Source organism: Pezoporus flaviventris, unplaced genomic scaffold (assembly GCF_033815535.1).
Source record: "Pezoporus flaviventris isolate CSIRO_AGI_PZ_B2104156 unplaced genomic scaffold, CSIRO_AGI_Pfla_v1 ptg000045l, whole genome shotgun sequence".
NCBI lineage: Eukaryota > Metazoa > Chordata > Aves > Psittaciformes > Psittacidae > Pezoporus > Pezoporus flaviventris.
In genome coordinates, this window is record NW_026892593.1 from 967327 (window position 1) to 993904 (window position 26578).

Consider the following 26578-nt stretch of genomic DNA (forward strand, 5'->3'; position numbering starts at 1 on the left):
ACTTTAGCTGAACATGTGTAGTAAGAAGGTAACAGCGAAAAAGAACGAAGAAGTCCACCAAACCCAGGGGTTATATCCAGGACTGGTTATTTGTGGATACCCAAAAAAGAGTTTAAAAAAACAGCTTGACGAGGGTGATCCTTTTCCTAAAATATCCTCCAACCTAAGCAGACATCCATTTCTCAAGCCATTATGGGGTTTAAAATTGGAGGACCAAAGTTTGCAAAATTGCACTGCATTTAAGATATCTGAAAGGGATTAGTGTAATTCTGAAAAGCTGGACACAATTCTGCAGGTATGAAAATATCTACATTTTGCTACAATTTACTCATTTAACTCCTTGTAGGGTTGGGGCTCCCATAGGATTTTACACTACACACAAAATAAGTCCCTGAAGTAGAATCCGTTAGTACCTAAAGCAATTAAAAGGGCTTTGTCGGAGCAATCCCAGGCACAGCTACAAGTTGGGCAGAGAAGAGATTCAGAGCAGCCCTGCGGAGAAGGACTTGGGGGTGTTGGTCGATGAGAAAATGAACATGAGCCGGCTTCAGTGTGCGCTCGCAGCCCAGAAAGCCAACTGTATCCTGGGCTGCATCAAAAGGAGCGTGACCAGCAGGTCAAAGGAGATGATCCTGCCCCTCTACTCTGCTCTCGTGAGACCTCACTTGGAGTATTGTGTGCAGTTCTGGTGTCCTCAGCATAAAAAGGACATGGAACTGTTGGAACAAGTCCAGAGGAGAGCCACGAGGATGATCAGGGGACTGGAGCACCTCCCGTATGAAGATAGGCTAAGAAAGTTGGGGCTGTTCAGGCTGGAGGCTGCATGGAGATCTCATAGCAGCCTTCCAGTATCTGAAGAGGGCCTATAAGGATGCTGGAGAGGGACTCTTTATTACGAAATGTAGTGACAGGACAAAGGGTAACAGGTTAAAACTTGAACAGGGGAAGTTTCGATTAGATGTAACGAAGAAGTTCTTTACTGTAAGGGTGGTGAGGCCCTGGAATGGGTTGCCCAGGGAAGTTGTGAATGCTCCATCCCTGGCAGTGTTCAAAGCCAGGTTGGACAGAGCCTTGGGTGGCATGGTTTAGTGTGAGGTGTCCCTTCCCATGGCAGGGGGGCTGGAACTGGATGATCTTAAGGTCCTTTCCAACCCTAACTATTCTGTGATTCTATGATTCTGTGATTTTCAAATAACTCCCAAATCTATGGTCCCAGTCTCTCAGAAGATCCAAAGGTGGGACCAGGAAAGAATTATGGCTGAACCCAAGAAATATTTTACCTCTCCCGATACAGACAAGGAGTTCACACAAATGCTGACACAGCCTTGTCAGAAGGGGGTGTGAGGCTACTTAGCATCAAGGGGGCAGATGGTCCAGCTGTTTAGGACATAATTGGATTTACACACACTTCCAAATCTAAGCACTGCAAACTAGCCCCTCTGTCACTGTAGCTGGCCAGTGAAAACCTATGATACCTCTCATCAGGTCTGTGGGCCTCCCTGGGTAACAGGGAGGTTGTCCAAAAGGCAGCAAGCTCCATGATGTTTGTGTCACTCAGCGTGACTGTACAGGGTCTAGTCGATCATCACTAGCAACATCAACTTGCATTGATTCTAGAACAGCTGGTGGGGAGAAGGCAAGTAGGCGAATGGACGCACTTGACATCTCAGGAAGAACTGAAGTAGAAAGAAGTGACCTGGATCTACAGCTGATTATAACTAATCCCTTATCTTTTTATGTCCTTGCTAAGACAAAACAAGTATTTCGGTCAGAGCAATTGTCATGTAAACCAATGCAGCCCTCTGACAGGGTCAGCCAAGGCAGATTCTGTTTCTAGAAATGAGAAAGGCATGCTCTGCTCTCCAAAGACTTCTCTACAGCTGTCACTCATGGAGGAGAGAAGGAGCCAAGTTGCACTAGGCAGTACACATTTTCTGAATAGTTTTTGTACTGTCAACAGCTGGTGGTTTCTGTTCACAGGCACTAGACTGCCAGACCTGGTCTATTTTGGGTCTGTATTTGCCCCAGTCTGACTCTGGTGGACTCTCAGGCAGGGGTTCAGTTCTGCCTAACAAGCCTTTGGAGCCAGGAGAAACCTGTTTCCAAAACATTCAGGAAATGGACCAAGTCATCAAACAGAATAACCTTCCTTGTGTGCACCTGTCTTCCCCTTGTGCTTCTCAAGGCTCACCAACCTCTGAGCCCCATCCTGTCCTGTTTTCAGGGCCTGTGCTTGAAGCTCGTTTGTTAATACTTGCAAAGCTCAGCTGAATTTACATCCTCTAAATTTCACCTTATTGAGCAAAACCGAAACAAAAGGTTTTTCTGAACTTTCCCCTTCCTTTCCACCCTGGTTTGCAGGTGAAGGCAGACCATGCTCGTATGTGGGCAATAATGATATGCTGGCAATAATGACATGCTGGCAGTAATGACACTGAGCACATTCAGATAGGAGATGTAGATGGAGCAGTAGTGCAGCACACGCATTTTTTATAAAGGTAATTTTGACCAGGGAAGAAGTTTGGAAACCCCTTCTCTGGCCTCCCATAGTCACATAACTGTTACCTCCTCAAAAATAAGAGACTTTGCTCTTCGTGGGCACTGCAGAAGAGGTATGCCCCACTACTGGCCTACATGCTGCCACTCTATAGGAAAGCAGCACTGGTGCTCAATCCTGCAAAGCAAAGAACTATTCAAGCATTTCTGAAGAAAACAAAGCACCTTTCTGAGGTGCTTTTTTATTTAGAGACCTGTCTATTTGAAGTCTGGTCTTCTCTTTTCAGCTTTGCATTTCCAAACCCTTGCACCTCTGATAAAATGGCTGGTGTCTGCCTGCTCTGCTAGCCTTCTCCTTTTTCCTTTTTTGCTTGAACAGCTTAGATGGCATTGAGTCAGCTTGTTTGTTACTTGACAGTTTTCCTGGCTACTGGTACCAAAGATCATAAACCACCGATCCAGGTCATGTTCTGCCAGGATTTCTGGGTAAGCACACTACAGATGGAAGTTTTAGAAATGCAGGTAGACTCTGCCATCAAGGTTTCTAGTCCAGTCCTGCATGACAAGATCTAAAAAACAATATTTGATTATACTACAAAGGCAGTGAGACAACTCTGTCTTTGTGATCCCTGAGGCCAGATTTGCTGCCAGGAGTGTTGCCAGGCAGGGATGCTGCAGATGCAAGCAGTTCCAACCCCCAGGCAGAACATGTTTGAGGAGCTGGAGATTTGATTACCTTATTTTGGTAGCCCAGGAGGCCTAACAAGCTCACCTGCTACCTTCTTTTGGAAGGAGGTGTAGGAAACTGTTGACCTTTCTCCAGCAGACCTAAGCCAGGCCCTTGTGCTAGTTTGGTGGCAGATTTTGAAAACAAATTGTTCTGCTCAGGAATACAGATATACAATAAAGTGGGCAAGACCCGGTCTCATTGCTTGCATGCTTCTTATAAAACTCAAATGAAATTGCCAAGACAATTTCAGTGTATCATCAGAAAAACCTGCCTGAGTCCTGTCTGGTACTTCAAAAGAGCGTCTCTGGGTACTTCTGGCTGTGGGTCTTCCCGCAGGAGCTCCCCTCCTGGCAGCATCCCACCACAGCAGGAGGCAGAGCAGCACTGCTTGCTGTGGCCTCTGAGCAAGGCAGCGGCACGGACAGGGAGCCAACCACCTCCTCATCTGTTGCTAAGGGAACATGGGGAGATGAGCTATAATTATACCAATAAAGTGTGAGAGACAGAGAGAGAGAGAGAAAGAGAGATGTGGAATGGGCATTCATGATGGTTCCTTCTTTATTTTTACTTAGTTTATTGCTTTGTAAATCACCAACAGAAGGTGTCCAAAACATTCCATGTGTTGGCAGATGACTGAAATGTAAGTGAGGCCTTTTGTACAGAACTGTCAGCATCTCCCTAAACACAACAGGATGAGAAAAAGTGTTAAACAGCAAAATTTATCCCAGTCACCAGCACCTCCCTGAATGAAACATGCAGAAACAGAGCATTTAAGAAAAAGCGGGGTGAAAGGAGGGGAAGTCCATGGAATATGACACTATTTAGGGCTAGGTGCCTGAGAAAGGTTAAGTGTCCTACTCTGAATGTCAGCTTGCAAAGGGAATTACACTGTTTCAGCCAGGGCTTTCTTAGGGAGGAAACCTTTTGGGATGGCAAAACAGCCTGGAGATGCTACTGCATTTCCCACCCTGGTGTGACAGTCCATCATTCAGTGCAGGCAACCTGTCCTGCCTTGGCTATGGGAACCTGAGACAGTCTCACACCATGGCCCTGATTGACACTTAGGTTTTAGGGAAAGGAGAGAAATCAGATCATACCACGGTGCCTCAACCTGTTGCTGTCTCACCAGGGAATCCAGAACAGCCTTCCACTTCACCGAATAGACAATTAATTTCTCCATGTTTCTAATCACTACTCAACAGTCTTCACAACTTGCTTATCCTTTGACCTGACCAAAACCACAGCATTTCTGCAAAAATACACTCAGTTACTGTAAGCCTTATCCTTCTGAATTACTTAATGCTCAGTCTGAGAACAAACTGAGTCACTCCCATACAATTAGGTGTCTGGATTAGTAGAAAAGTAGCAAAGAATATGCTTTAGGAAAGGTGAAAAAAAAAAAGGGACAGAGAGGTTAGAAGGTGATTACAGATATTTAGCAATTGGTTGGTTCAGTCAGAGCTGCTGACTCAGAAGACATCACATTTCACTAAAGTGGTGGTGTGATCTGCACCTTGCTAGGGACTAAGCAGCACTTCCAGCATTTGAAAGCCAAGCATAAACCCCTGCTGTATTTGTAACTGCAAGGGAACAATCCACCACAGTGATTATTCTTTGTGCCCAGAAGTGGGGTAAGAGCCAGGTTATACATTCACACCACCTGAAGATCATCCTTGAGCAGTCAGTATTCTCTGTACAGCAAAGAACAATGCCCAAAGGGCTCACCAAGCCGTTAGGCTGGCATACCCATAGTTTTTAGATCAATGCTTTGTTTCCTTTACATTGGTAAAATGGATATATTTTATCAGTACTGTTCTGATACAGCTAGAGGGGATGCAATGTCAGGAAAAATAAAAAATAAATACCTCCTCTGCCAAGTGATAATATACAACATCTATTCAGTATTTGTCCAGATCAAATCTCAGATCAACAGACACAGCCCTGCTGATTTGGCCCAAATTGTAGATGACCCTCCAACACTGTAGTCTGGCTACGTGCTCAGTGTATGCACGTATATATCTGCCATCACTACAGGAAAAAAAAAGGGCAAATTCAGCTCTGCTCTAACTCTGCCAAACTAGGCAGCCCTGCAGAAAGGAATCTGGCCCTACGTGGCTACACTCCACTTGGGAGCCTGGGTGCTTGCTACTGTCCGTTTCTCTTACTGTCAAACATATGTATTCACGCACACACATTACTTAATTATTGAACTTAACAAAATATGTCAGCACAATGCAGTTCTCTCGAATTCCTTTTAACTTACCCATGCTGAATGCTCAGGGTGAAGCTATTCTAAACAGTGTGCGTAATTTCGTATGTGCCATTACCAAGAAACATTGTGCATTTTAAACAATATGAACTGAGCCAAAGAGCTAATGAAGTTAAACGAGGCTAGCAAATGATAGTGAACTGGACATGATTTAGCAAATGCATCCTGAAATGTCAGTATTTATGAAGGCAGAAATCTAGGTGCATGTATGGTGGGGAAGCTTTCTTCAAACAGATGACTGTGGTTCCCAGGATTTCAGCTATCAGTCATGCCTCTTGAAAACAGACCTTTCCCCCCAGACAACCCCTCTACACTTCCAACCCTAACCTTTCCCTTCTCAACATGCAGGGGAAAATAATGCAACCACCACAGGAAACAACACATTTTTTAACCTCATTCGTCATCTCTGAGACTCACATTCACTCAAGAACATGTGAAATCACCTCTTTTCTCTGGCAAACCCTGCTTCTCTTCCCTTGTCCCCAGCCTCCACATTTTTCACAGATTGCTTGTTTTCCAAAGCCCTTAGGTCTGGTAGGGAGCCCAGATCCTACCTGAATAATTGCCAGTTTGACTTTTCCACATGGGGCTGCTCAGAGCAAGATAAGCAGCCTGTGGCTGCTGAAATTTCAGCCTGGAGCCAGACCAAGCCCTGGGTGAGACCGTTTTTGCTGGCATTTGGAGAAAACCTTCACCCCTGTGGTTTTTTGAGGATGTGCCAGTGTCACTCTGCACACCCGGTGTTCAGCAGGTGAGTCAGTGGGTATCACTGGTCTTTATCCCTTGTCTCAAGGAAAGCCCAAGGGGTGCTGTCAAGGTTATTTAACCTGACAGCAGATAAATGCAGAAGACCTGTTGAATGTTTTATCATCCTTTTATATGTAAGGCCTGTGAACAGGACGTTTAAATGTAGAAACTGAAAGAGGGAAGATTCAGGCTGGACATGAGGAAGAAATTTTTTACAGTGAGGGTGATAAAATACTGTAGCAGGCTGTCCAGAAAGGTGGTAGATGCGCCATCTCTGGAGACATTCAAGCCCAGGCTGGATGTGGTTCTGAGCAACCTGATCTAATTGAAGATGTCCTGGCTCATTGCATGGAAGGTGGACTATATGACCTTTGAAGGTCCCTTCCAACCCAAGCCATTCTATGATTCTGTGAAATCGCTGACAGGGCACCAAGGTATGGGTCAATGCTTGGAGCAGTGTCTACATAAGTGCAGTGCTGATCTAGGCATGAAGAAGACTGATATAGACGGAGGCCACAGTGAGGACATCTCTCCCTCTCACCCTAGTGGGAGGCTGCATTATTTTCCCCTGCATGTTGAGAAGGAAAAGGTTAAGGTTGGAAGAGGGATTGTTTGGAGGGAAAGGTCTTTTTTCAAGAGTCTGAGTGACTGCTCAGAAATGGAGAACCCTACATAGGAAAACACATACAGATGTTTTTAGTATTTTACCTAGACTTCTTATGCCTACTTGAATAAAGAGCAGCTGGGCTTGCTTGCTTTACTCTTCACACTCTTTGTGACTGATTGTCTGAAGCATCATTCATCACTGAAACAAGGGATGATAAGCCTCAAGTGCCCTCTTAGCTCACGATGGGAGGTGTGTTTAAGGGGGTTATTGTATCTTCCTCCTCAGATCAGTTCTGGATATAGATGGAAAACCCCACACATTTTCCAGTGTGATGCTTACAGCTGTATCTGAAGGCCAATGGAAATAATTATCCCTTCTCTCGAACTCACAGTTTTTCTAAAATAAATGGCCAAGACTAATATCTCAAAGGCTCTTATTTTCTCAGTGAGGATTTCTATTCTCTGTCTTCCCAGGTACAAAAACAGTGTATAAAATGAAGACTGGTTTTAGGCATCCTGAGCAATTTTCAACAAAGAAAGGCTAACATTGATAGAGAAGAGTCACAGAGGAGAACAGATTTGTGATATACTATTCTCCCAGAGCTAAGAAGCATCCATGCCCAAACTGGAAATGAGTATTGTCCACAGTGGCCCTCTCCAAGATTTCTTCTGGTTGCAGTAATCAGACAAAGGGAGAAATTTTAGATTTTATTTGCTTGGGAGAGAAATGGAAGTTGTGATTGCATTTGTTCATTTATCTGTAGGGATAATAGCAATGGAAGCAATACAGGAACCTAGACAGATATGGAGAGAGATCAGAGGAAAAGCTGGATACCTGACACAAGCAAACACTTCTGAACAGGGCAATTTCTGATCTTTTGAGTCAATACCCTAAGGAAAAGGACAGCTGAACTGTGTCAAAGGAAGGAAACATTTCTAACCTCTCTGAAACATCCCTCCCTAACTTCTTCTTTATATCTGTTGATTAATGCCTCTGAACCTGTAAATCACCATGTGCAAAACCAAGTGGTTTCCTGCTCAGGAGATTTCTTATACTCGTATTCAGTCTACTAGGTCAAAACAGGTTTTTTGAAAGTCAGCTTAACTTGATGATTAGACTTTTTAGACTGCTAGGAAGTGGTCATCAAACAATTTGTGTTTCCAGTTACAGGCAATAAACAGATATAGGGCTCCAACTGGCTCTAAGCTAAGCAGACTGACTGTGTCACAGGGAAACAGAAAGATGCTTATCATTAAGTGATCTACACAAAGTGATTTGTTCCTTGCTTATAGGTAATTTTAAGCATTTGTTCTTATACAGTGTAACTGCTGCACTCATTGCTTTCAAAATCACCTGAAGTACAGAAGACGTGAAGATAAGGAGCTGCACCTACAAATCTGCATTTCACTGCTCTGAACATAGCTGCAATAATACTCTGTGTGGCACTGTATTCTGGCAGAGGCCTTACTCAAAGCCCATCCATTTCCACGGATCTGGTGGCATTGAGCCCCCACTTGGATGAGATGGAGCAGCACTGATGCTGTCACACAGTGTGCAAGTGCATCTCTGTGATACACACCCATGGGCGTGAGTTATTATTTCTAGACCTCAAAGACCCAGGCTGTAAGCTTTTGGCATGACTAACCATCCCTGTCCACCCACTTCCTACCCCTGCTGTACATTCATTCTAGCTGTTAACAACTGTATTTGATACTTCCTAAGTTACCAGAAACAAAAGCTTAATTGCCTACTTACCTGCCATGATGAAGACACTGGAGATCTGTGAATGGAGAAGGCAGTGTTTAATGCATGCTTGAGTACATCACAGCTTTCGTTTTGAGGCAGGGCAGTCCAGCCTCCCCAGATTTCCCATGTCAGACAATGCTGTTCTTGTTCCAGATGGAGGCATGCTCGGTTGGCAGAGGCAAGAAAAATTTCAGGACACACACTGTGTATATTTTGCATATTTCAGGCCTGTACCGATGATTGTTTATCTGCATACACAATATGAATCCCATTATTCACAGTATACTCTGAATGGCTGGCAAAAAAACCCTAATTTTTGGAACAAAGCATAATTTACTTTGGTATTTTCTTCAACAGCAGCTCAGACAGAAAGAAAGTGGATAACTATTCTCATACAGAAAATGAAACAACCCTTTTTACATCCTTCTTTCTGAAACTGCTTAGAGACTGGCTTATGTCAAGTCAAAGGCTGGCAAATCAGATCATTTGTCTTGAAACTGTGGTGTTTCCTTATCTTGCTGTATTTGCCTCCGCGTTTTCAGAAAATCTCCATGTTGATATAGCCATATATGCATGAAATGCCAGGTAAATAGCGGAGGAAAGCAGAGAAAGGGATTTACATTAGAAAACTAGCTTTCCATCACAATGCTGGAGCATCTGTCATAACTAGAGAGAAAGAGACCAATTAAAAAAGCAGAAAATTCTAAGGTGGCTCTGGACTAGGGAGTAAATTATTGCACTTCCAAGTGTGGATAGGAAGTACCATCATTTCCAGTCATATCCAAGTGAATGTAATTGTGTATGCCTCAGGAGGAGGCAGGTTTTTATGCATTACCTAACCTGGGCTGTATGTTCCTGCCCACAGGAAGCTGATGAGGAGTGCTTCTTGGCATCCCAGGCTTGTGTCACAATGTCATCATGGAAATACTGCTTGGACAATACTGTTACGAAATCATATGGTCATTAAGAGGTATTTTTTATTACTGAAGAATGAACAAAACACAAAAATAGGCAAATCTTGCCAAAGGCCACCAGTAGCTCTAAAGCAAGTACACATACGGATGTGTGTTTATACCTTCAAGGCATATATATATATATATATATTTATATATCCACTAGGTGTATCTTGTTAGATAGGAGCATCACTAGACAAATGTGAAACAAAGGCAGACAGTCTTTTCTGGAGAAAAACTGTCCAGTCATACTCACATGTAGGGAGAAGTAAAAAGAACAATATTTGCCTTGAGTTGCATCAGAGTTTCCAGCCTCTGCCATGCATGCTGCCTACAGCACTGGAGAGTGAAGCCATAGCAGAGCGAGTATAATGCTGCAGTGCTGTGGAGAGGCAGGGCAATGGGTTTGGGTACTCAAGACCCAGAACAAGACCACAGGACTCTCTAGAAGCTCCTTTTTTTCTAATCCAGAAAAAAAAAACCCAAACATCAACCCCTCCATGGGTCATTAGTGCCAACCTTTTGACTTTCTCTGGTTGCATTGAGGAAATCAGTCTCCACAAGGGGATTTCACCTGAATTTGCTCCCTCAGCCTTCCTGATGGTGATTTGGCCCCACATGCTTTTCCTAGAGATTAGGTATTGAGTGACTAGCAGATGACTGGAAACAAGGGGAATCCTGGTTCCATGTTTAGCTCTTGACTCAGTACCAGACCATGGAGTATTCACTTGACCTTCACAAAGAGCACTCAGCCTCAGCGGAAAATGGGGAGAGAAAACCACAGAACACTGCTCTTGCCGAAAAACAGGAAAGCTGCTTTCTGGATGGAGAACAGCTGTGTGTTTCCATTAAAATAAAGTGTGGTTCATCAGATGCATCTGACTGCTACTGCACTAAATCCTTTATTAATTTAATCATTTTGGGTGCTCTCTCTTTGTTTATGGTCAGTAGATGTAAGGGGATTTGTTTGCTCATAGAGAGGAAGGTAAGTGTGTTAGGTGCAAATGAAAGACCTTCTCTGAACAGTACTTCCTCACTTTCCTATTTGGGCGCTTAAAACGCAAGGTTTTAAACCTTGAGGATGATGATCTTTTGCTCATCTTCAAGTAACACTCCATGAAAATAAAAAAATAAAAAAAGAAAAGGAAAAAGCTAGCACTAAGTTCTTCACATTATAATGGTTGCTATAATTGCATTTAAATGCAATACACTTTTGCTGATTAGTTTGCATGCAACTGAAACAAGAGGGTAAATAAACACTTAACAAGGGCTTTATGAAGTAATTGCTGTTCATCAGAATTATTGTGGTGGAGGTATACGTCAGCTGGATTCCTTTTCTTTTTATTGAAGAACTAGGAAAATGTAATTTATTTCTGTACAAGACCCTCTAAAGATAGCATGATCTGAGAATTTCCATGAAGAGTCAAGTGGATTCAAAACACATTTTGGCATGCCAGCAGCCCCCTCCCACATTTAAGCTGCTATTCCCATGTGTCTGTTACTAAATATAGCAGCAGCTCTTCAGATTCACAGGAGAGTTCCTGATCCCAGCTCCTGGGCTTTGCTCCATACACTCCTAATATGGTAGAGCGCTGCAGCCAAGAGAGTGTTGAGGGAGGACTCAAGAGGGCAAACTGGGTCTGTGGGATCGTCCCTCCCCATGCCATGGGAAATTCAGCAGCAGCAGCCACAGAGAAGCTGCACCTTAACCTTTTGGTGTCTTGGCTAGGGATCAGCTGTCAGTATGTGCATATACACTGAGAGACTGGCTTCTCACGAAAAGTGCTCGACTGCGCTATACCGAACGATGTCAACCTCCAGTTGACACCAGCACTGTGTATTCCCACTTGCCCCCCATCTCACAGCAGCAAACCAGGATACAGAAACATCTGGTTAGGGCAAGAAGGGACAAAATGCTGGCAGCGTTTGTTGTGAATATATTTTAGGCTCATAAATGGACATGTAAAGCAACATGGGGGTAATTTTTGTCACTCTCCCAATTCTAGTTTTATGAGCAAGATAAAGTTTGCATGCAATGCTGGCTTGCACATCTCTGCAGGGCATTGAGCTGTGAAGGCAACAGAGTAAAGCCTAAGAGATTATTTCAGATAGCAATAGTTGATTTAATCTACAACTATTTACCAATGTTTTTATTACTAATTTTAAAATCTTTCCTCCATGACTGTATGAGTTTAGCAGGAGTCCCTGAAGCCACAAAGCCTGGACCTCACTCGGTCAACAGAGATGGAAGAAATTCACATCTTTCCAGAGGATCAGAAGGTTTGCATGAAAAAAGCTACAAATGTGGCACAGGCGTTTTGCTGTCCCTTGTGCTCACAATGAGCATTTTCACCCCAAATCCCATTCTCTGAAGTCCTAAGCATCTCTGGCTCATTAAACATTTCTGCTCCCTTTGCCATCAATCTGCCAACCAGGGAGCTCTGAGAATGCACCAGTTGGGACTTTCAGCTGCAGGCAGTGGTTTCACAAGCCAGAAAAGCACCCTCTGGGCATGCCACAGAAGCATTCATTTATACACTCCTGGCTCTTTGGGGGTTTATAAAGAAATACATTTTATAAGTTGGTACTTCACAAAGGCCAGCTGAAGCAGAATTGTAGAATCACAGAATAGTCAGGGTTGGAAAGGACCTTAAGATCATCCAGTTCCAACCCCCCTGCCATGGGCAGGACACCTCACACTAAACCATGCCACCCAAGGCCCCGTCCAACCTGGCCTTGAACACTGCCAGGGATGGAGCATTCACAGCTTCCCTGGGCAACCCATTCCAGTGCCTCAGCACCCTTACAATAAAGAACTTCTTCCTTATATCCAATATAAACTTCCCCTGTTTAAGTTTTAACCCATTACCCCTTGTCCTATCGCTACAGTCCCTAATGAAGTCCCTCTCCAGCATCCTTATAGGCCCCCTTCAGATACTGGAAGGCTGCTATGAGGTCTCCATGCAGCCTTCTCTTCTCCAGGCTGAACAGCCCCAACTTCCTCAGCCTATCTTCACATGGGAGGTGCTCCACTCCCCTGATCATCCTCGTGGCCCTCCTCTGGACTTGTTCCAACAGTTCCATGTCCTTTTTATGTTGAGGACACCAGAACTGCACACAATACTTCAAGTGAGTATATCTGATGGAAAATACACAGAGAAAGAAAGTTTAAAGCAGAAGCAAAGTGTAACCAGTACAAAAGTGGGGAGGAGAAGAAGAAGGCAGAACTCTTTAGAAATGTATCAATTGTAGCACATTGCATCCATTCCTATACAATCAGGAATGACTCTCATTTTTTTCCATTGATGGGAGGGAGAGGAAACAACACACAGAAAATGAAAAGAATTTATTCAGATTGCAATGTAGGAGACCAAACATACCAAATTCTAAAATTCTTGGCTAAAGGGCATCTCTAGCAGGGTCTGATGCTCAGGGAAGCACTTACATCTTGAAAACATTTCTATCTTTGTGGCTGCTGTGGGTGGATAAGCTCCTGTAACCCTGGTAGGTAAAGGCAGATGGGAAATCCCTACAGGAACATCTTGCAGTATGTTAAAGCTCCACTGAAGCTTATGGCAGAGTTTTCATCTTTTTTTTTTTTTCTGTGTTTCATTTCCACTATCAGTGATGCATGAAGGAAGCCAAAACTGCAGATAAACAGAGGTTCCTGTTGCTTAGGTTTCCTCAGTACTGAAAGTGACAAATACACATTATTTATAGTCAGAATAAGCCAGTAGCTATGGTGTTGTTTCTACCACTATAAATTGAATAGATTGCCCTACACCAGCTTGTTAAGCCCCATTGCAGCAAACCCCTCTTTATACATTGATCCAACATACCAGCTAGTGTTCATCAACAATAAATCAAATGTGTGATCTAAAATACCTGCCTTCAGAAGGTAAACTGAAGTGGGCCACCAGAAAAAAGGTACACAAACTTCATATGTAGATATGTAATCTCATATCAGAGGCAACATTTTGTTGCGTTTTGAACCTTTATCTTCTTTAGATAAGATGTCCACAAATATGAAAATCAGTTCAATCTATTTTTGGAATGTTTAAGCAGAAACTCTGAATTTTTTGCTTCCCCCAGACAAAAGTTAAGCAATTAAAACAAGAAAGAGAAAAAAAAAACAAACAAAAACACAACAAACCAAACCAACCTAACAAACCCAAAAAAACTAAAAGTGATGAAAGAGTGGGGTGGTGCTAAATCCAGGCTTTCTACAGAAAAGTCCGATTTAAATATTAGCCTGCTATGTTTGATCTGGAAACAGACTGGTGAGTACTTCAAATTGTTACTGGGAGCTGCCCAAATCCCATAATGACATTGATAAGGTAGATTAGGCAGAACAGATTCCAGAAACATCTAGAAATAAGTGAGATATTTCTGATGCCCTTTACGTGGCCAGGCAGCATCCAAATTCTCTGCTACAGGAAGCCTTGCTAGGCTTGTCAAAGGCAGCTATGAGGGCAGCACCTTGTAGTACTCTAACCTGAAGTCAGTATCAGGAAGAAACCACGTCCTTTCCTTGAGGTGTTGTGTTGGAAAAGTTCATTAGGTGGGAAAATGAAAGACAGCAGATTCTGGAAATACTCAAAACCTGCCATACTCATTGGCAAAGTAGGTGCAGTTGGGCTGTGACAGGTCAATCATGACTCGCAATGGCATCTTGGGTTGCTCCTCTTGCCCATCTCCTTGCGCCTTGCACCACACACCTCTTCTTGCCAGGTTCTCTGCCAGAAGGCTCTCATCCAGGCCTCTGTCTTAACCAGGTTCAGGGAAAAAAGGGAAATAGCACCATCTGGATCTGCTGAAAAAAGTCATGGATCGGAATGTCACCAGCATGCTCACAGCACAGCAGCCAAACCACAGCTGCCGTGTGAAGGCTCAGCAGGAGCTATGACACAATGGGTCTGCTGGGATTCACCTCTGAGTTTACTGACAAGGAAAAACTGAGCTAATGATCAAATCTTGCCAGATCCTGTCAGTAAAAGCACTGGGACTCTCTGATCAGCTTAATTCAAAGTTGCTGGCAGAGGAAGCAAAATTAGCAATGACATTTTGACTTACTCTATCACTTGTAGCAAGAAGTCCTGCTCAGGGAGCAGTAACACCTCTAAGCCCTAAACATGATTGTTGGAAGACAGAAGCAGCAGCTGCTGTGGCTCAACAGGAAGTCTTGCACTGAAGCAATAATTAGTGGCTGATAAAGACATACTAAGCAGAGGCTGAGATGATGACTGCTTAACCAGATTTCTGTAGACATCTACAGTTCTCACCCACAGCAGACCAAGTTATTTGGAGTTATGCCTTTCCTCTTAAAGCTCTCATCCTGCAGCCTCCAATTCCCTCATGTCTCTGTAACCAACATAAAGCAAGACCTGGTACCAGGGAAACACACAGCTTGGCACAAGCTGAACACCTGATATTTTACCCACCTTGTCAAGTACTTGGGCCTGATAGATGAAGGCTGAGTTTCCATGAGGTTACTGCAAGATGAGCACCAGGACATTGCCCATGAAACTGCTGAATATTTCACCTTTTAATTCCATTTCATGCTTACAGCTGAGGCATAAAAGGCCTCATGTGCAGAGGAGACCCTGGTGGAATGAAGACTTGAACACGCAAACTCCTACAATCCATGCATCTGGATGTATTGGCTGTCTTTTTCCATGCCAGAGACAGGCTGTCCTTGAAAACTAAGATGATTCATCTCAATTCAACCTATGCTAAGACATTTTAAGACCACTCATTTACCCTGCATCATACAGACACATACTGCAGGCACCATTATTATTCTTTGTAACATACAGTGCTCCTTGGTTCTCACTGGTTTCCCGGCTTAACTCTTAGAAATTTTATAATCTCCAGTATTAGATAAATATTGTATTTGGTCAATTTTTCTTTTAAATTTTGAACCTTCAATTACAGCAATACAGTCTAAATAAAGGAAGGGATTTGTATGGACTTTCTTACAGTGACACAGAAACCACTCATTGGCCTATCTTGGATGTAAGAAATGGTCCTGACAGATGGATGTGGAGTCTGGGAGGTAACTTTTATGGTTTAAGGATTTCCAGACATAATGCCATCTATCTGGTTCCAGACAGGAAGGATTTAACCATTATCAATCTGTATAATCTCCCAGGGTTATGCGTTTCGGATGTCTTAGTCCCTCAGTTATTCCGAGTCTGGAAAATTTCCAACTGCCAAATGCTCTTTCTACCCCTTCATAAAAGCTGAGACTTCTTAAAAAGATGGAAAAACATATAGATACTAGGATAAAAATCCTCAGCCCAGCTATGAATCTGGATCCTGGAACTCTACCTGCTCAAGTCTTGCCCACACGGAGGACCATGGACCATGAGGAAGATCCATGGAATTTCCCAAGGTGATGGCAAAGCTCTTTCTATGGCAGACTTTGCAGGATGCTCCCTCCCAGGGCATGAAGCACACCTGGTCTGGTATGATGAGACCCTACATGCAATGCCATAAAGAAGGATGGGTACATGGAGGGCCACAGAGATGTTGGCACTAAGGCCCTCCAGTAAGAGCTAGGCTTTGTTCTTACAGGGAAAATATCACTCTGATTCAGCAGAGATGACATCTAATTCCCTCTAGAGCTGCCTCCCAGTATTTGGCTTCCTGAAATATCAAGGTTGGGCATATTTTGTGACAAACTGGGCAATTACACCCACTACCGGAGACACACATGCTGCCAACCAGCTCAAACATTTTGGAAACAGGGAGTGAAGCTTCCCAATGCATTATTTATGACCTACCAGCTGTACTGAGAGGCTGCTCCGTCTGGGGAATGAAGGACATGGAGGAATACAGTAAGAGACTTGGACAGATGAGTTCATGTGGAGAGAGGAAAGAAGAGAGGGGAAAGGAGAAGAAATGGTGGCAAAGGAAGCTTTAAGGCTGCATGTTCAGTTATGTGATGGCTGAGAAAGGAAAGGAAGTGCTTGAGCAAGTTCTCAGCTTCCCAACAGAGTTTTTACTTTCTTTCCCCAAATGACATGGGCTAAAATCAACTTTCTATTAGCTACAGTACCCCTGCTCCTTCCACTCTTACGCCCTTCATGTTCACTGACAGCCATGAATGTCACTTTCATTACACCTCCATTTCAGAGCAAAGCCTACCCTTGAATATGTGCGTTCTAGTGACTTTAGCTGTTCTCTCCCTGTGGTAGCTAGTTTCACATCCTGCACAAGCAGGTCAGGTTCCCCTATTTTGTTGCCTAGGTGCCTGATGTTTATATGTGCAAACATTTCCATTGTTTCTTTGCAATCACAGCTGGGCCTGTGCAACAAAAACTCAGTTGACATGGAAAACTGTTAATTTAGTCCACAAGTATGAGATGTGATTGATAAGGGTAGATAATCCTGCTAGGAAAAAACCCAAAAGTGCCAGTTTGCTTTGTTACCATCTTAGGGATAAGTAGTTTCCTACACTTAGAGCTGGCGGCTGGCAGTCTTGCTTCTGGAATTCACAAATGTAGAAAAGTTCAATGTATTTACTGCCAAGGCTCAGCTGGGGGAGGCCAGGCTGACAGGCATACAACCTTAGAACCAATCACTCCAATTTCAGGCTTCAGGGCCATGAATGGAGTGCAGCAGGGAGCTGTATTTAAAGTACATGTATGGGGAACTGACCCATGAGCACACATGTGTGCTCAGTGCTATATCGACTCTCTGTCAGAACTGCTTAAAAATCTTTCAGAGGTTGAAGTCTGGCAACTTACACCTAGCTCAACAGAAATGGCCTAGGTAGGTCCATTCCAGTCTCTTTATTCCTTTCTCATCTCAAGGGACAGCAATGAAATAAAGCCATTCTCTCCTTCATATCCTATCACTGGTAAAACTCCACAATCAGGGTATTTTTTTATGCTTGTGCTTATTTTATAGCCCTGTGATGTTTGTCGGAGAGGCCTCAGGGACACCAGCACATACAGGGAAGGTAAAGCAGCGCACCAAGCACATTTTCCTTCCCTTACCTGCCAACAGGCTTAATTTTCGTCATGGAAAAAAAGGCTGTGGAGACCAGGAAGCAACAACCTGATGTGCTTGGACTTTCACCCTCTGGGCTCTAGCTCATGCTGTAAGACACTAATTACTCAACTGTGGCAGGTCGCCTTCCCCCACACCCATAGTACCATCAATTCAGAGCCTGCCCAGTAATGAAGCCTATCACAGGAACTGGCTGAATGGGGCACTTTCCCCACTGAAGTGACTCTGTAATTCTATTTTGGGCAAAAAGCAGCAGATCAGGTTTGTCTCTTTCATGGACTTTGAAGCAGAGTGTCTACAAATGGGTCCTGCTTTTTATTAAAAAGGAGTACAGAACTATGTGCTTTTTGCTATAAGAACTCATTTTGCACTCTTCTGTGCAGAGGGAACACAAGTAGCATCTGTATGTATGGTTGATATGCTGCACTGTTATTTGCATAAGGAGCCGGAACTCAGGGAATTATAGTTACTGTTTGTTTGCAGATGAGAAAGATTATTTAAAACTGCTCCCCTATTGTAGTCAAGCCAATCACTTTTACATCAAAAATTATAAAGGGAACTTACTGCAAAGGTCTGGATTTGCATACGTATGTGACTTAAATCTAATCCCAGTGAAAAACTGTCATCTTGCTATGTTACATGGGAACTTCGAGCCTTAACAAGCTTGCCTCAGACCCATAAACAATGCCTCCCTCTCAACAGGTTTAATATGCTCTTTATAATCAAGATATCAAAGGACTCCTACAATGAAGCCCACCTGGGATGGCCACGGCAGGGGAGCAGGGATGCTCTTCCCAGCTGAGATGCTGGGCAGCAGGACAGAGCCTGAGTCCTCAGCAGCCCAGCACTGGGAGCTGTGCAAATGCTCCTCCAATTTCATCTGAAAAACTAAGAGTTGCTCCTGAAGGACAATATCAAACACATGCAAAGCCTTAAGCAAACAGCACTGAAAGGGAGTTACATACATAACTAAGGGCTCAGAAAGAGTGTGAGGACAGGCTGGCCTGGCCTCAGCACCACCTTGGGCTGTAAACCAGGGTGGCTCCACTAGCTCCTGGCACAGGCAAATGCCCTGGGAAGCTGGCACGCTGCTTCTGCTGGGGCTGTTGGAAAAGCAAGGAAACCACTGTTGTTGGGAGTGCTGGGAAAACCTGGAAATGTGCACCCTGGGGACTCATACCAAGCAACAACCCAGCTTTTACAAAAAACCTCCTGCCATCTGTAGAGTATTGCTGTATTGCATTGGCAATGGTGCTGCACAGAAAAAAAGCTAGGGCTGGCTGGAAGGATCTTTCCAACAGAGAAAGTCTCAAGGGCAAATATTTGTTTCCTATTCATGGCAAGCGCTTTTTTACACGAAATCTAATTTTCAGATTTTTTTCTTTAACGTCATTTAGAAGTCAACCTTTTCATGACTGTTGATATTAAAAAACCCCCAACACAGCCTTCTTTTTGCTTATGCTAACAGAATTACACAACTTTCACGATGATCACAACTAACTTTAGCTTTAGAAGCAGAGTAAACAAAACAACTGACATTTATTAGAGTGAGCTTAAAAATGGCTTTAATAAAAGTGACTTTGAGATAAGCTTAAGGCATTGGTATAAGTGCCAGTGATGCAATTGCATGAAAAATAAAGCAATGTGGGATTTTTGCCTATTTTATTCTTCTCCCTCATGAGAACTTGTATGAATACAGCACTCTTCTCTACCAAACTACAGATATGACATTTATCAGATGTAATAATCATTTCCTCTTAGCATATGTGAAAATCCCAACACAACTGAGGCTCTAAGGACCAGAACACTATTTTTAGTCTGTGATTTAGCAGATGAACCAGCATAACTGCATGGCAGCAAAGGTAAATTATTACTTTAACCACAAGTTTTAGCTTTATTTCGTTTAATTTTAAAAGTACATTCTCATGAGTTTTTCATAATGTGGCACAAACCTATTAAAATTGTTTTCCACAGACTATGCAAGCTGTCCATTTCACACAAAAACTGGGCAAAAGAAACTTAACTTGGCATTACATCCACTAACTACAAGAACAAAAAAAAAATCAGTAATTTGTGGAAGACTGGCTCAGGAAGTGACAGTTTAGAAAAACTGTATTGAAGACAAGGAGGCATTTTCTAGATGACAGCAGTATAAAACTTAAATTAAAAACTAGCTAAGCATAAGCTGGAATTTGGGATCAAATGGGAGTTGAAAAAGGAGAGTGCTGCTCTAGCAGGTTCATACTGTAGCTTAGTCAGGCCAAGGTGATCTGAAGGTGGCAATGCAATGTGATTGAGGAGATGGATAACTGTGAATATGAGATCAAAACAAAACCAGATATAAACAGTGAAGGACAGCAGTGTTCAAATACCCTTGTCACACAGCCCAGCTGCAGCCCACATGTGAGTCCTTAGGCTAGGACCTCTAACAGGTCCTCACAAATCACTTGATCCCAGACTTCAGACAGACCGGAGGCTCCTCAAGATACTGAGTCACACAGGTCCTTGTGCAAGGAAGGTGCAGACTCACATGTGCCGAAGGGATTCCTCTGTAGGCAAAATTCTCTTTCAATTTGGTAGTTAACATTTCACTGCTGGTAAAAGTTACTGAGGCCCCAGTAAAGTAAGTACATGAACACAGTGCTTTGAAATGACTGCTCCTTTGTTTGCATTATATATGTAATTGAGTGTTTTGTTAGGCCAGTCCTTAAGTTCTTGAAATTTAGTTTCCCTAAAATAATACAACTTCCTTTCCTCTCTCCTTTTGCAGGATTGTCCTGTCAATGCAGAGTTTTGGGACACAACATTTCAGGTACAGCAGCGTGTAGGTTGGACTCAGTGATCTTAAGTCTTTTCCAACCTGGTCCATTCTATAATTCTATGTACTGAAGACCCCTCTCCCCAGCACTTTAATCACAGGTTTGGGTTCCTTCTGATAGTAACAGCCCAAAAGAAAAAAACACTTTTTTTGGTAAGTAGCAAAAACTAGCACAAGGGTAGAAAGCTCTAGGATTAAAAACACTTAACAATCCCATTGCTGAATATTGCTATAGGACAATTTGAACTCCCAGCAATTTTAAAGTTTGATTTTTCTCTTTGTGAGAATGAACTCTAACTTGTAGAGGCTTCTGCAGAGACTCCTTGGAATTTTTTGCTCTCTGGATACTTTTGCATTTGAGTAAAGGGAAAACCTTGAGGAAAAGCTTCTGAATACCGGCAGAAAGCTTAAGAACATGCAGTCACATGGAGACAGGCTCCTCCTACATGTCTCCCTCCATGAATCAAGCAGTGCTAACAAATTTTACCTGTATTGTTTATACAGCAATTAAAATGGGCACTCCTTACACATGGCCTGGAAACCTGCTTGATTTGCAGAGTAGTTATGCCTACAGTGATTGTTTCCCAGTGCCTACCTACAATTTCCTGTCCCAGAAGGGCAGACAGATTCAGTGCATCAAGGGAGGCCCACTGACCTGGAGGCAAAGGGATGCTCCTGAGCACAGTGCTACCACAGTGTGCCTATGGTACAGCCTCCCCACAGAGAGCCTGTACGGCAAATGCTGGGGCACCCCCAGTGCCCAAGGCCAAATCTCAGGGAAAACTAGTGATTCCTGTCCCTCACTAATGGATATATTGTACTGGAATACAGTACTCTGCTTTCTTGCTTCCTTACATCATGCTGCTGTTCCCTGGGTGGGAACAGAAGAAGTGGTCTTCTTTACCACAAACAAAACAGCTTTTAAAACAATTTAAAGGAAGAATGCAATTAAGAAACAATTAATAAAGAACTCGTCTGTTCTTCTTTAAAGTGTGGGCTAATACCACTGAAAGGAGATCTGGACACAGCTCTGGGAATCTTTTAGCAGAAATACTTTCCAGGATGTTTAAAAAGAACAGCCCAAAATATTTGTGTTTGTTGTGGTTTCTATTTGTTTGTTTTTTTCCAAAGGTCTCCCCTTATAATTAAAACACTTTGAAAGAAAACCTGCAGTTCCTTCATTCAGCTTTTCAGTTCTGTCCATCTTTGTCTCATACAACACAATTACTTTTTGCTGTTCATGTCACAGCAGCTTTGGCTAACAGACATAGGCTCTAAGTGAAGCAAGCTCAGGAAAAGCTACTTGCAGACAGGACAATCATGTCCAGTGATCTTGACCATGACATGGATTTTCAGGCTTAAATAGTCACTTCAGCAGGGTGCAGTTTTTAGCAGGGTGCAGTCAGCCTTTAGCAGGGTGCAGTTTTTAGCTGGGTACAGTGCTTACTTTCCAAAGCATGCAGTTGTAAAAGGCTGAGCATGGTTGAGCTGGTAGCTTGTGCTCCCTAGAAACAGAACATCTCCTTTTGTGGCAGCATGCAAGATTCTTCAGTAATATTAAAAGCAGCAAAAAAAAAAATCAGCAGGAAATTTATTATTGTGTTTTTCTCCTCACCAAACTTCAGCACCCAAACCTGTCCCTGCTCTTTTTTTGTACCACTGTTTCTACTCTGCTGTGGACTAGTGCATTAGAGGACTGCTCATAACACCCTGCTTTCATCCCTGTTGAGCTGCTGTGTGTCCCTCTCACAGCTGCTGTCAGAGGTTTTCCAGGTCTGCTGGGACATCCAGTGCTGGCCAAGGAGCTGCTACAAGCAGCATCCCTGCGGATGTATCCCATCTGCATGGATGGCATCTCCATGGCACTCAGCTGGAGCCAGGCCTTGAGAAAGTGAGCAGAAGCCCACATACTCGGATCAATGATCAGTTCAAATACAGCAACACATGCCCTGCCAAAACAGTCAGGGAAAGTGGAAAAACTTGGGAGTGTGGAAAACACTCAGGGAAAGTACACCTCACAGCTAGTGAATTACATTACCTACCTGCAGCCCTGGCTTCCAGCAGGACAGAGGCTGATGCTTGGTACTTCCATGGGAATACATGCTGCCCAGGTCTCCTCCAAATGATCCCTGCCGGGTGGATGCCCTGACCTGCACCACTATAGGAATAATCACCTAACCCTTAAATCACACACCAAAGAAATGTGACAGATTGATATTTAACTCCCCTTAATCTGAAAAGGCTGTTGTAAACATATCATGCATGACAGCCTGCCAGAAAACAGGGCACATGTATCAGGACTGCAGACTAGCTCTGTGATCACAGTAAAGCGGGTCACCCTCCCCTTATTCTCTCCTTTACTTCTGTCTCCACTGTGCACTGAGCATCCCAGTGCTCTGTACCAGAAATAGCAATGCTCCTTTCGCAAAACAATTTTCTTTCTCCCTCTCTGTTGCCCCTCTGAAAAGCATTGCACTTACAACTGACAGGACCGGGAGAGGTTTGGAAACAGGATTTTTCATGGAACCACAGACTCATAGAATGGTTTGGGTTGGAAGAGTTCTTAAAGATCATCTGGTTCGTGCCCCCCTGCTATGGAAACCAATGGAACAGTTTCTTCCTGCAATATCCCCCCCCCAAAAGGATTGCAGAAATAAGAATGACTTGCATTTCTTCCTCTCATACTTTCCTGAATAGAAAAGTAATGGAAGAGTAAAGAACAAGCCACCAGCACTCCTGAGCATGCACTGGCCTAGGCTGCCAGCTGGTTTATAAGCTAATATCTTCACTTTTCTGAGTTCACATGGATTTGATGATTTATGGTGAACTTCAAGTTAAGACCATAAATGCCAGATAAGCCACCAGCTGCCTTCTTAATGCATGACAAACCACACACTGATCCTTTTTTATCCCTTTATACCTTAACCCAAGATTAATAGTAAAATGACACTCAGAACAGTGTTTAATTGGGGTTTAATTGGGTGACTTTATCTTAAAGATCACAGGAGATGGACAACCGCTAAATAAAGAGTTTGTGTCACTGTTCAGTGATGGCTTTCAGAAAGCAGGGGAAACCCTCTTCAGGCAGATTCTTCCCCTGCAAGTTGTTATTTGTAGCCTGCTCTCCACGTGGTCTTGCAAGCCTGAGATCAAATGTTGTAAAAATCAGGCAGTGCTAAGCAACAGAGAGGACAACACACAGGGAGCCAGCCCCCAGGTTGGAACAGACTTCAAGCTGTGAACTCAACATTTCCAGCTTTCGAGGAGCTCTGAATTTCCTCACACAAAGATTAGTAACCAAGCATTCTTCTTAAAATGGCTTAAAGCTAGCAAAGCTCGACTGTGAAGGTCTTTGATGCCAAACCAGAGCTTTCCTTTCCATCCACAGCTGTGCATGCAAAAGATGATAAATTAAACTAGCTATTGTCTCTTCAACTGTTTGCTGGGACTAAGAGAGTGTTTCTGAAAAAATGAAAATAAAAATATCCAGAATATAGCAATGAAACAAAACTATCCCCATTTTAATATTTATATATGTAAACTGAAAACAAGAATTCACTCCCATTTATGCATTGTTCCCCCCCTACTCCCATACCAATTAATGAATTTACATCAACTAGCTGAATGATCTGTTGTCCAAGGCACTGGATTTTTGGCTTAGCGCTGATATGCTTGGCACCAGCCACACTAATTTGGAAGTTATTTGGATGTTCTAGCTTGCTATTATTCCATTATTTTTTTTTTAAGTTAAATCCCAAACAATTATTAATGCTCCAAGGAGAGGCTCAATTGCTCTAAAAATCCAACCAGATAATACCAAAACCAGTGAGACTGTTGCACTCTGAAGAGAAGAGCTTATGATGCCCTTGCCCAGGCTTGTTTTCCCAGAAAGAAAGTGCAGACTGGAGCTGTTGAAGTGGATGGTTCAATCCTCCCTGCCTAGTTCCTGGGCTCTTCACTACCACTGGGAGAGGGGATGCACAAAGTACAGAGAAGGAAGCATCATCTTTGTTATTTCAACTCAAACTAAATTACCACTACAAGTCAAAGGGCCAGCCCCTGGGACAGAAGTAGAGCAAGAAAACCACAGTGAAAAGTTTGTCCTAAGTAAGGACAAATAGCAAGGTAGCCAAAAACTGCAGAAAGCTGGTGATGATGGGTCCAGCATTCACTGCTCTGCAGTAACAATCCCCTCCAGAAGAAAGGCTGCAAAGCATATGAAGGCTTCTCTGAACTTGTGGAAGGGCAGAGGGCAACCATTTCTCCAAGGGGCTGGACATGGAGCTATATTCTCCCACCTCATCTACAGGAGAACCCCACACTTCACACGAACTTTAGATATCATTTCCAGACTAGTTTTCTCCTGCCAGGATACAAACAGTCCTTTGCTTATATTCTTGGCAGGAAGACTTGCTTCATAAACAAGTGTTTAAAAAGAAGCAGCAGATGCTCTCCTCCTTCAGCACGTAACAACAGCAAATAGCATAATCAGGGGCTGATTACAAGGCTGATTTCCGCTCTGTAATTTAAGACGTGGAGCAGGTAATGGCGTGTACTGCACACCATGTGCCATAGCTTGCGTGCTGATCATTTCATGCCATAACCTCAGCTCCTGCAAGGCAAGGGTTTTTCATCATCGTTTCTCATTTCTGGGCAAGTTCTCTAAAGGCTGTGAGAGACTGAATAATGTCCTTATTCCACCTGCAACAAAATGCATGTTCTGAACACGTAATCCACAGTCCACAGGCTGAGAAAGATCAGAAACCCAAGAGGACAAAGCAATTTTGCAGGATCCATTGTGAAAATGTCAGCAACCACAGAGTCTGTTCCAGTGGTAATAAGCTCAAACAGGGTATTTAAACATAGTGATTTAATCACCTAAATGATAACCCTCATTATGTTGTGTAAACTGTGCCACAAGTTACGCTATGGCAGGAGCAGAAAGGGTATCAGGAAAGGACAATAAACAAAGCCGGTTAAACACTGTTCTGAGCAAAGAAACACAGAAGTCAAGGACCAGTTTCAGTGGGAAGTATCTGAGGTTGCTGAACAGAAATGGACAATGAAATGATAAAAAAAAAACTATACCCTGAGCACAGCACAGCCCTGACACAATAAATCAAACAAGGACAAATATTTTAAGCTTGTCAAGCCACATTAAACAGCTAGCTCACCCCTGGGGTGCCACCAGCAAGCCTGGCACCGTGTGGCAGAGGTACCTCTATGAAGTGGATGGGAGTTGCTGTAAGAAGCAGAAATTCATTGCTTGCAACTAGGCAGAGAGGCTGAGGGGTGGTAATCTAACTGTGCAAGCTGAAAGGTACGCAAGGACAAATAAATGCTACTAAGAAATAAAAGGTTTGGGGTTTTGTTGCATTTTTAAACACATAGCACTTCATCAGTTTAGAACCAGCTCAAACGAGCTTTAGCTTCATTGTTCACTTGCCAGGTGCAAAGGATTTTAGCAAGGTGATACATTCTTTAGCATCTCTTTTTTTCCCCCATCTTGTCCCACATCATGGCAGGAGCAGCATGTGATCTATGTCTCTGGCCTGTGTTCTGGTTTCATCTATTGCTTGTCCCTTCCACAAAACCCTTGTATTGAGGCCATCTAATTGATTCAGCGAAAACTCCAGGAACTTGTCTCAATTACAGTTACTGCTTCTTCCTGTGTCACTCCAAAACAATCTCCCCTCATTTTACCAGATTTTCAACTCTTCCACACTTTTGACCATTACTGCCTCCTCCTTCCTGGCAGCTGCTCTGGAAACATTGCTGTCCTTTCATTTTACATCATGACCACTAGAAGCATTAAAAAAATAATAAATATAAGAAATACTGCTATAGTAAAAGCACTATACTTCCTTCCTGACCCCTTCAAGTCACCCCACTGATTTCGCCTTCCACCACATCAAACATAAGCTCTCTGTCCTCCTCTTGGGATACAATTCCTGTCATGTCATCTCATTTAGAGAAGGTTACTGTCACTCCATCATCAAGAGCATCCTCAATCACCTAATCTCCATTTCTCCCACAAGTCTGCAGTTGCCCTCTCCCACTTCTCCCCTTACTGTTGGCAAAATCTGTTTCAGGATTCATGGAAGCAACTTTCACCCAGCCACCCCAAAGCTTGCTTTCCCCACAAACTATCCAGAAGAAACAACTTGAGCGAGGATGGTCATGCAGGGAGCTGGCT